Genomic DNA, 9,578 nt, shown 5'->3' with positions numbered 1-9,578 from the left:
AGACATCATTACGTTCTTATGATTAGGGTATGTCGAAGTGTCTCTGAGTGAACATAGAAATTCATCAGGGGTATCTCTAGTGTTATGAAGATTGAAGGTTTGACTCAGCATAATATTGAGAGACCATAATTTGAGAGAAAGTAGCTGATGTGTCATGCCAGGATAGCAGGGAAGAAAAAATTGCCATAGCCAAGTAAAATAGAGCTTTGAAAAGTACATCAAAATCAAATTTCGCGGCTGATATACCTTGATGACAACTTGCATGAATGGTTTTAAAGCTCATGCAAGCTAAATTTATTGAAAAATCTAGTAGATGCATGATTAAAACATCAAAGGTTTAATTAAATAACAAAATATTTGCCACTTTGAAGAATTCATTTTCTATTCCATTCTAAAATCTACCAATTGCAGAGTTTTGTGTATCCTGTGTAAAGAGTCAAGAGCATACTTATGGAGAAGATGAAAGATAAGGAAGTTGAAGAAATGCATGAAGAAGAAGTCAAAGTTGAAGATGAGGGTGGCGATGTTGTACAGGTCACACCTGAAGGAAAAAGGAAGAAATCTGCTGCTAAGACCGAGAAGAAGTCAAGGGTTAGGAAACCAAATAAGCATGCTGAGGATTGGCTGAAAATTCTCCCAAGATCATCAAATGTAATTTTGGAAAATGATCATGTTTTCCAAGACCCATATGTTTTTTTTCGAGATTTTTAATGCCCTAGAGTGACTAGTTATGATCTTTTTATATACTTCTATCATAATAGAATAGAAAATGTGCAAGTATTTAACCCATGGAATAGAAATATGGTAAAATTGATATTTCCATAAGTATTCATTGATGTTGATTTGTTGAGGGCCCTAATGAATTCCTACAATCCAATAACCAGGACATTCCATAGGGATAATGGGAGTATATTATGCACATTGGATAGAACTTCTTTTGTTGAGGCCTTTGGATTAATGGGAAAAATGGATGTACCTATTGTAATCTATTATTTGCAAAATATAAAATCTCCATTAGAGTTAACAAAAAACTAGAAATGATCTCTTAAGTTACAGGCCATAAGGTATGTTATAGTACAGGGTCAATTATGGTAGAGGAGTATGGAAGGGGTACTTTTGAAATGTGTAGATGAAATTGAGTCTGCAAGGATTTTGAAAGACATGCATGAAGGTGTGTGTGGAGGTCATTACATGGCTAAAAAAATAGCCCACAAAGTCCTTAGATCTATTTTTTGGTGGCCAACACTTTTCAAAGATGCTCATGAATTTGTTAAGACATGTGATATTTGTCAAAGATTTAGTGGAAAGTTGAATTTTTTTGGGAATTTACCATTAAGACCTGTAGAAGTACAAGCACCATTTCAACAATGGGGAATTGATTTCATAGGTGAGATCTCAAAAAAATCAAGTTGTGGACATTCTTGGATCTTAGTAGCTACTGATTACTTCACTAAATGGTTTGAAGCAATCCCTACCAAGAATTTTACAAGAAAAGTGGTGATCAATTCATCTTAAATAATATCATAACCAAATTTGGTTGCCCACAGAAGATAATATCTGATAATGCCATGTGTTTCAAATCTGATGAGTATAAAAAATTCTACAAGAAATATGGCATTATAGAGTATACATCCTCACCTTATCATCCTCAAGGGAATGGCCAGGTAGAATCAAGTAATAAGAGTATATTAAAAATCATTAAGAGGATCTTAGGAGAAAACAAGAAGGCTTGGGATTCAAAGTTACCACTAGCCCTATGGACTGACAAAGTTACTGTGAAAAAGGCTATTAGATGTGCCCCATTTGATTTGTTCTATGGTATATAGGCCAGACTTCCACAAAATAACCTAAAGGAGATGTATAAATTTGTTCAACTATATGAAGATGGCATCATTGAGGAGATGCAACTCAGAATGGATGATATTTTGCAACTAGAAGAAGCACGGAGAGAGTCTTCTATTCAAAATGCCAAGTTACAATCACAAATGAAGCATTTGTATGATGAAGAAGCTAGTGATAGGAAATTTGAAATAGGTGACATGGTACTGATGTGGAATGTTAGATTGGAAGATAAAGGAAAGCATGGTAAATTTGACCCAATCTGGCTTGGCCCATATAACATTTGTGATAAAAATGGAGAAGTTTCATATTTTCTCAAGGATTTAACTAGAGGTATTCTTGAATTGCTAGTTCATGGACAATTCTTGAAGAGGTACTTTTCTTAAAAGTATCTGTTTTCCATGAACAGTAGTTTTAGGGTTCTGGGTTTTTTCTGTACATTCTATATATTTTTAAAATCCCTATAAATAGTCTCTCTGTATAGTCTAATTTCTTGTTCCTATGTTTTGCTCTGTGCTTTTTGAAAAAAAATTCATCTCTTTACCAAGTATGTAGTCTGCTCTCCCAAAGATTTTGAATTCTTGCATAGACTCAAGTAGTATATCATCCCCAGATAGGGCCAGTGTTGGTCTGATTTTTCATAGGGCAGAGATTGAATAATTTTTTGGTGAAAAATCAATTAGGTGCTTATTTCTTACAAATTAGGGTTGCAAAATTTATGATTTTTATTTGTCATTATGCTCTATTATTGCTCTGTGTTGTTTAAATTCTTGCTAAATTCTCAAGGTTTGTTATTAGAGAAATTACCAAAATACCCTTGATAAAAAGGACCTTGAATTTCTTGTTAAGTTTTGAAAATGTTTGGAAAAACACTCAAATCTACCCCTTTTATGGTCTCATAGTGTAGGGTTGAGCAGATGAGGGCAAAGGGTTTGAAAAGGCATTCTTAGGCATACACTTAAGGTGATTTGTGAGTAAGCGTAAAGCTTTTAAAGGGAGATGTTATATTGTTTTATGTGGTTATGGGTAAGCCTTTGAGCGAGTAAGCAGAAATGTGTTTGGCCTTGATCTACTATCTTATGATCTAGGTGATAGTGTAAGAGCGTAATGCTTTGCACAGTGAGAAGGCATAAAATCCTTTACGGTCTTATGTATGAAAGGGACTCGTAAGACCGAAAGTGTTGATCAATAATGTTTACGTGCCTTCACTTTGCAAGACCTGTGGACAACCATAAAAGCTATATTATGATGTGAATGTGTTAGGTGGGACCTGTTGAGCTGTCAAATGGGCCCTGATGCAAGCAAATCTAATAATGACACGTGACATTTAACAAATGGGCCTAGCCAATGTGGCACATGACTTAAGTTTTTCTATATGCATGTGCTTTAAATAAATGGTTATGATTTCTCTAAATTTTCTAAGGTTGAATCTGGATTTTTTTGGGCTAAAGCAAGAATTTCACTTTACATTTTGACTGTTTCAAGGTAAGCGTATGAGTGAAAGGGTGTTGAAACTTTGTTTCCACTATTATGCTTTGATCATGAGTGTGTAAGTGTAAAGGAGGAATCAAGAAAAGGTAAAGGGTATTATGATACCACGGGTAGACTTTGAGCGTATGATCAGAGAATGGGTGAGATAAGTCTTACGATATTCTGAGTAATGAATTATGTATAGGCACAAAGGGTGAAGAAGGCTATGACAAAGGTTTTACACTTATACGACAAAAGTCTAAATCGTAAGAATGGAAGTATCAAGTGAAAAGGTTTGAGGTCATATAGGGTAAAGGGCATTGTAAGAACATAAAAGGGATTTTCAATATAGTGCTAAGACATCATTATGTTCTTATGATTAGGGTATGTTGAAGCATCTCCGAGTGAACATAAAAATTTATTAGGGGTATCTCTAGTGTTATAAAGATTGAAGGTTTGACCAACATAAGAGTGGAAGACCATAATTTGAGAGAAAGCAGCTGATGTGTCATGCCAGGTAAGTAAGGAAGACAAAATTGCCATAGCCAAGTAAAATAGAGCTTTAAAAATTACATCAAAATCAAATTTCACAGCTAATATACCTTGATAACAACTTGCATGAATGGTTTTAAAGCTTGTGCATGCTAGATTTATTGAAAAATTTGGTAGATGCATGATTAAAACATCATGGGTTTAATTAAATAATAGAATATTTTCCACTTCAAAGAATTCATTTTCTGTTCCATTCTAAAATCTACTAGTTGCAGAGTTTTGTGTATCCTATGTAAAGAGTCAAGAGCATACTTATGGAGAAGATGGCAAACAATAAAGTTGAAGAAATGTATGAAGAAGAAGTCAAATTTGAAGATGAGGGTGACGATGTTGTAGAGGTCACACCTGAAGGAAAAAGGAAGAAATCTGCTACTAAGACCAAGAAGAAGTGAAGGGTCAGGAAACCAAATAAGCATGCTGAGGATTGGCTAAAAATTCTCCCAGGATCATCGAATGCAATTTCAGAAAATGATCATGTTTTTCAAGACCCATATGTTTTTGTTTGAGATGTTGAATGCCCTAGAGTGACTGGTTATTATCTTTTTATGTACTTCTATCAGAATAGAACAGAAAATGTGCAAGTGTGTAACCCATGGAACAAAAATATGGCAAAATTGATATTTCCAGAAGTATTCATTGATGTTGATTGTTTGAAGGCCCTAATGAATTCCTACAATCCAATAACTAGGACATTCTATAGGCATAATGGGAGTATATTATGTACATTGGATAGAACTTCTTTTTTTGAGGCCTTTGGATTAATGGGACGAATGGATGTACCTACTTTGTGAACAATGTTATGATGCCACATATTCCTTATAGGGTAAAAAAAGTAGGGTTACATCCAAAAAAGGTGGGGGATTTTTTACCTTTGAGTAGGTTTAAGAATTATTTCAAAAACATAGTGTATGGGTTGCACAAAGTGATGGAAAGTGATGGTGCAGAGGATTGTGTGTATGGTTCCCTTTTTCTAATGGCATGTGATATACAGGACCCTTTCCACCATAAGGAGTATGATTATGCAGCCTTCATCATTGAGAGTACCCACAATGCAAATTTGTAATGCAAAGAAGGGAGAGATGAAAGACTTCAAGTTCCACCATTATTGACTGCTAATGCACCTTATCCTATATAACAACATTGGATACATCAGCGGGGAATTCATTGATCAAACTTCTAATGAATTTGGTGAGTTACCTATGCAACTTTGGACTCATATTTGGCACAAGCATTTTTATTATTCAAATGCCCTTGTGTTCTTTAATTTTTTTAGTTTTTTTATTATGATGATGATAGACCATACATTTTTCAGAGCACCAAATGTTTTGAAACCTTTTCTTAGACCTACTTTCTTAGATGATAAAAATAGGATAGATCATAATTGAGGGGACATCTGTTTGTTTAAAAAATGGATTTTGATTAGGGTATATGCATGTCCCTAGCCTCCTCACATTTTACCTAAATATGTGTAATCACCTAAAAATGGTCATCTAGACTATTAGCCCCCTTCTCAACATTTTGGCTAAATTAATTTAATCATTTACCTAGACCAAATTGCTAATAATCAATTTATTTGATTATAACCTATAGTTTGACTATGCTATCCTAAGTTCATTATTTGATTAAAAGAACATGTCCTCTTTTAATTAAATAAAAGACCCCATTCTTCTAACCCACTTAAAGTGCACACATAAATTCCTTTTTCTATTTTGCAATTAAAAGAAAAGGCTTTGTGACTTTTGTCTTATATGACAAGTCAACTTATATTCTACTGGTTGACTTGTGTGTGCACATGGATCACTCCTCTTTTTGAATTCCACCGTTGATCATCCACCATCTTCATCTTGATCTCTGCCATCCATACATCTTTAAAAGGGAGAGAGCTTTCTCCCTCAATATATCCTCATTTTGAATATTGTTATGCTACAGGTTTTCTAACAGGTTTCTTTGGAGCTTTGTGGAGAACTTCTATTTCTTGTCTACATTCTCTCATCCATGGCATCATGGCATTCTAGCTTAGCTTAGCTTTCATTTTTACATGTGGCTTAAATCATATAGTTTAATAGTTGGATTTTAACACTCCCATACATATTTTAGCATAGCTGCATTTTGCATTATCATCTTAGCTTAGTTTGCATTGCATTCTTGAGGAACTCCTTGAGACATTTGCATTCTTGCATCTTGTCTTTGGAACCTCCCATTGCATGGTTTACTAGCAAGAAGAGTATTCCTAAGGCTCATTTGAGAGCCTTCTTATTTTTGAAATATACTCTCTTGCACTTCATGGATAGGGAGCTCTAAGCCGGCATCTGAACATTCCAACTCATGGAATCGTTTAGATAGAAGGGTTTAGAGTGGGACACTTTTTAGTGTACATTTTTGGCGCCCACTGTGGGGCTTGAATCAAATTTTTAGCTCCATTTGCTTTCATTTCTTATCTCTAGTTTTTTACAGCAGCATATTGGATCTAATCAAGTGCTTTTGTAGAATTATCACTTTGGTTTTAAGGCCAACCCATAAGTAGATTGGTTTGAAGGCCAAAAATCTAGTTGGTTTAAAGATTTGATCATATCTTTTAAACCGCTTGGATTTTGATTCTAAATTTTTTTTTTGTAGGTTTAATATGTGTTTATAATGTCTTAGTCCTATTTTCAAATAATTTTGATGTGATTTACGAGAGTTATGATTTTTTCTTTGTTTTTCATAAAAAGCCATTTTTGATCGTAAATTAGTAGATTTTCTGGAAAATTTTACATTTTCAGAAAGGTTTTTGAATTCTAAGAGGGGTACTCTCTTTGTTTTTTGACTTTTGAGGTTATATTAGGGACCAAAAACTTGATTTGATAAATCTTCCCTATTTTGACAAAATCAATCTCTAGGGAGCAAATGAAGAGATTTTTTTTAATTTCTTACATTTTTGGAAATCTCTCTAATTTTTAGTAGAGGTCTCTTCTTTTTATTTCTATTTTTGGATTCAAAATCATAGCAAAAAAAATCCAATCTTGTTGACTAGGTCAAAATCAAAGAGTAAAAATGAGAGCATTTATGATTAACTTGCAGTTTCTTTGCATGCACTTGGTTGGAAGATAAATTGAATTTTTGAGGCAACTAACCACTTTTTATTATATATTTTTATGTTATTTCACACTAACTTTTGGTGCTAACAAGTTGTGATTACAGGTTGCCATTCTTATGAAAAAAATTGAAACATTGCATAAAAAGAACGCATGTCAAAGCTTCAAATGTGTAAGGGCTACTAACATTGTTTGTAGGGCTGCCCAAAGCATAAAAACTCAAAATTTCTTGCTTTTTTATTTTCATGTGTGGCATTGACTAATTTTTCATTTTTCATAGGCACATAAAACTTGTGATGGAGTCTTTTGGTAATAGGAGAGTATGCTCTTCACCCTTGTGGTGAATCAGAAATCTTGACTTGCCATTTGGTTTCAAAAGCAAGGGGTAATTGAATATTCTTGACGTGCTTGGGATAAAATGATTGGAATAAGAGATTATTCTCTTCACCTTTGTGGTGGACCAAAAATTTTGACTTCCAAAAGTTGATCCACTTTGTGTAGTTAGAATCCTTTAGAGGGCCTGCTCTCGGACAACCTGAGAGGAACGACCCAAGTGGGGACAAGCTGATTACCTGGCTCTTCCAACCCACTATAAACTCAAGGCTACCAAGGACACAAAAATTTGGTAGACGTAGTGTTTGTCTTCACCTAGTGTGATTGCTTATGGGATTTCGACCATAAGAAAATCACTAGGCAAGAATGCTTAAGGTACTCTTGTGATCCCGAGATCTGTTACTCATCGCAAGGTGAGGTGTCATGTAATTGGGAGCAAGAGGAAAACTATGAACGGAAGCCCTATATAAACACCCTAAGTTAGTAACTAACCTTTTTAGCTGCTCAACTTCTTGGTGCAAGGACCGATCCTAGTGGATTACCCGGATCACCCCAAGATTTACACTCACCATCTGTGTTTCCTTGGTTATGCTTATGGAATTTCCATGACAAAGCCAACATCTCTTGTGGGCAACCACTTGGTGTGAGGCGAAGGAGCATCAAGCATGGGCCAAGTTGTTGAGTAATGAATCATGACTTCTAGGTAGATATTTCTTGATGTGTTCTCAAATGTGCTATACCAGTGAAATTGTTTTGAACATACACATGACGATAATTCTAGGGAATTCTTTTGAGACGTCACATATGCTTGTATCATGCAAGGTTGCTTTGTCCCTTGCTTGATTGTTTGAAGACTACTCCATGTGTCACTATCTTGCTTGGAAAGAAATTGCTTTTGAACATCAAACTTGCTATGCTATCAATTATTGTCAAACTTTGTCAACCAAGTCAAAGCATCAAGCCTTAACATTTTTCTTGCGTCACTTGCTAAGAGGAGTCTCATCATTTGACTTTTCTTTTATATTTCTCTAGTGCTTAAACATGCTTAAAGTGTCTCTTTGGTCTTAGTTCTCTTGGTCTTTTTGTCTTCATGGTCTATGCATGCTTTCTAGTTATCCTTTTGCTAAAATGGTTACCTTGATTTCTTGACTACACTCTTGGGTTGGGAAAGTTGTTCACTTGTCACCCTGCTTACTCTATCTATTTGGCTATTTGGGCATCTTGCCTAGCTATTGACTTGAGTCATTCATGTCGTAAGTTTCTTGGACATATTGTTTGACAAGTCACTTTAATCTCTCTCTACTATCTTGGCAAGTGAACACTCTACCTCCTATAGTTTCAGCATCAAGTTATCTTCTAGGCTCTTTTATGCTTGGCTTTGCATCTAAAACTATGGGATCTAAACCTTGCACTACCAAAATTCAACTGAATCTAGATGATCATGATATCCTCCATGTCACTAAAGAGTTTCAAGATCTCTATGCACAATACAAAGAACTAGAAGAGACAAATGATCTTTCTTACCTTCATCTCTCTAAGCGCATGATGGAAATGAAGTCTAAACTTGAGAAAAGGTTAGAGGAGAAGATTGCATCATTACATGAATCTTCCTTAAGGTCTTTACATGCATGTGAGTCACCTTCTTTGAGGTCATCATCTTCTTCTAGGTCTACATGCTCTACTTCAAGACATCAAATGTCTTCATTTTATAGATCTAAAGACCTCTTAAAAGAACAAGCAAGTGATACCTCCTTTGAGTCTATGCCAAAATTTCATGATAAACCTATCTTTGAACAAGAAAATGATGAAGACATGAATACATTCTATTCACTTGAGAAACAACAAAAGGAATCTAGACATACTTCTAATAGAACTTTTGCTCCCTTGGAAGATTCTTATGATGACACTTTGCAAAAACTTCTTGGCAATAAGATCATCATGTTATCTAAGTCTAGCTCATATGGAAACCCATTCTTGGATATCTATTGTGCTTATCATCAACATAATGAGCATAGTACTTCAGATTGCATTGAGCTAAAACATAAAATCCAAGATCTTATTGATAATGGAATTATTGGAACCTCTAGTGACTCATGTGTTGAGGATACTTCTCTTGAGCAAGATTATGTTGATGAACCTATGTCTAGTAGTGGCTCCATTACATCTTCCACTTCTTCCAACACTCATGCATCTCCCAACACTTAAAATCTTTCCAACATGCCTCTATCAAATAAAGAACCTAATGCTTTCCACATTGACTACATGTATCCTCAAGGGCTACCTCTAAAAGAAACTCAAGCTAACCTTCAC

This window comes from Cupressus sempervirens, chromosome 2, assembly GCF_028749045.1.
Source record: "Cupressus sempervirens isolate cs-2001-9-10 chromosome 2, ASM2874904v1, whole genome shotgun sequence".
NCBI lineage: Eukaryota > Viridiplantae > Streptophyta > Pinopsida > Cupressales > Cupressaceae > Cupressus > Cupressus sempervirens.
The sequence above is the reverse complement of the archived record's forward strand: the minus strand, read 5'-3'. Positions refer to the sequence as shown.